Genomic DNA, 2,364 nt, shown 5'->3' on the forward strand with positions numbered 1-2,364 from the left:
AAGGTTCATTTCAGTGGTTTTCCTTCATTGGCTCAATTTATAAACTTCAATCAGTAAGTGCTTATGGAAGTTCTACAAAGAGAAGACTGTCACTTTAAAGATGCAACTGGAAATTGCAGATTCTCTCTTTATAATATATCTGGATGAAAATAGTTTATCTGACTTTACAACCTTTATTTCTGTGTCATTGTAATTTCAAAAAGGGGTGTTTAAAGCAGTTATGCTGAAATATTACTTAGGTTTATTTGTGGAGTTTTCAGCTCAGTCGCAACACTTTCTATTTCTTTTACTCTGTCTTTCCAATGAACAAAACAACAGTGTAGAACAGAATATATCTGCTTTAAGAAAAACATAACTATTTACAAGTGAAACTCGAAAAATTAGAATATCCTGCAAAAGTTCATTTCAGTAATGCAACTTAAAAGGGGAAACTAATATATGAGATAGACTCATTACATGCAAAGCAAGGTAGTTCAAGCCGTGATTTGTCATAATTGTGATGATTATGGTGTACAGCTCATGAAAACCCCAAATCCACAATCTCAGAAAATTAGAATATTACATGCAATCAATAAAACAAGGAGTGTACATAGAACAATATTGGACCTCTGGAAAGTATAAGCATGCATATGTACTCAGTACGTGGTTTGGGCCCCTTTTGCAGCAATTACTGCCTCATGGAAGCTATCAGCCTGTGGCACTGCTGAGGTGTTATGGAAGACCAGGATGCTTCAATAGCGGCCTTCAGCTCTTCTGCATTGTTCGGTCTCATGTCTCATCTTTCTCTTGGCAATGCCCCATAGATTCTCTATGGAGTTCAGGTCAGGCGAGTTTGCTAGCCAATCAAGCACAGTAATCCCACAGTCACTGAACCAGGTTTTGGTGCTTTTGGCAGTGTGGGAGTCCTGCTGGAAAATGAAGTCAGCATCCCCATAAAGCTCATCTGCGGAAGGAAGCATGAAGTGCTCCAAAATCTGGTAGACGGCTGCATTGACCCTGGACTTAATGAAGCACAGTGGACCAACACCAGCAGATGACATGGCTCCCCAAATCAACACAGACTGTGGAAACTTCACACTGGACTTCAAGCATCTTGCAGTGTGTGCCTCTCCATTCTTCCTCCAGACTCTGGGTCCTTGGTTTCCAAATGAGATGCAAAAGTTGCTCTCATCAGAAAAGAGGACTTTAGACCACTGAGCAACAGACCAGGTCTGTTTTTCTTTAGCCCAGGTAAGACGCTTCTGACGTTGTTGTTCAGGAGTGGCTTGACAAGAGGAATACGACATTTGAAGCCCATGTCCAGGATCTGTCTGTGTGTGGTGCCTCTTGATGCACTGACTCCAGCCTCAGTCCATTCCTTGTGAAAGTCCCCAACACTTTTAAATGGCCTTTTCCTGACAATCCTCTCCAGGCTGCGGTCATCCCTGCTGCTTGTGTACCTTTTTCTTCCACACTTTTCCCTTCCACATAACTTTCTATTAATGTGCTTTGATACAGCACTTTGGGAACATCCAACGTCTTTTGCAATTACCTTTTGAGGCTTTCCCTCCTTATGGAGGGTGTCAAAGATGGTTTTCTGCACAACTGTCAGGTCAGCAGTCTTCCCCATGATTGTGATTCCTACTGAATCAGACTGAGAGACCATTTAAAGGCTCAGGAACCCTTTGCAGGTCTTATGGCTTAATTAGCTGATTAGAGTGGGACACTTTGAGCCTAGAATATTGCACCTTTTCACAATATTCTAATTTACTGAGATTGTGGATTTGGGGTTTTCATGAACTGTAAGCCATAATCACCACAATTATGACAAATCACGGCTTGAACTATCTTGCTTTGCATGTAATGAGTCTATCTCATATATTAGTTTCCCCTTTTAAGTTGCATTACTGAAATAAACTTTTGCACGATATTCTAATTTTTAGAGTTTCATCTGTAATTTGTTGTACAGATAAGGAAGTTTTTAATAGGATTAACTTTTCAAACTCATTAAAATTTGCATTTATATTAAATATAAATTAGCTCTATTTCATTGTATTAAGCAAAGACATACTTAATGCAACTAAAATCTTTGAAGTTCTATTCCTTCGTGTAGAACAACAGTCATTTTCAATGTCACACTTTTTAAAATATTGTGTTTTTACATTTTAAGATTCCTGTACCTTCTTCTAGAATCTAGATAATTGCCGTTATTGGGCAATTTTTGTACCCCTTGTAGGTGGGCAACATTTTAATGTCCAATGTTCAGATGTTAATTCCTGTAATTACCAAGTATTTGATTGAAAGATCACCACGCGCTGGAAAGTATGGTACCAGAATGAAAGGAAACAGACACAAGTTTTAGATAGAACACAAACACCAACAATA

Source organism: Vipera berus, assembly GCF_964194415.1.
Source record: "Vipera berus genome assembly, chromosome: 3".
Classification (NCBI taxonomy): domain Eukaryota; kingdom Metazoa; phylum Chordata; class Lepidosauria; order Squamata; family Viperidae; genus Vipera; species Vipera berus.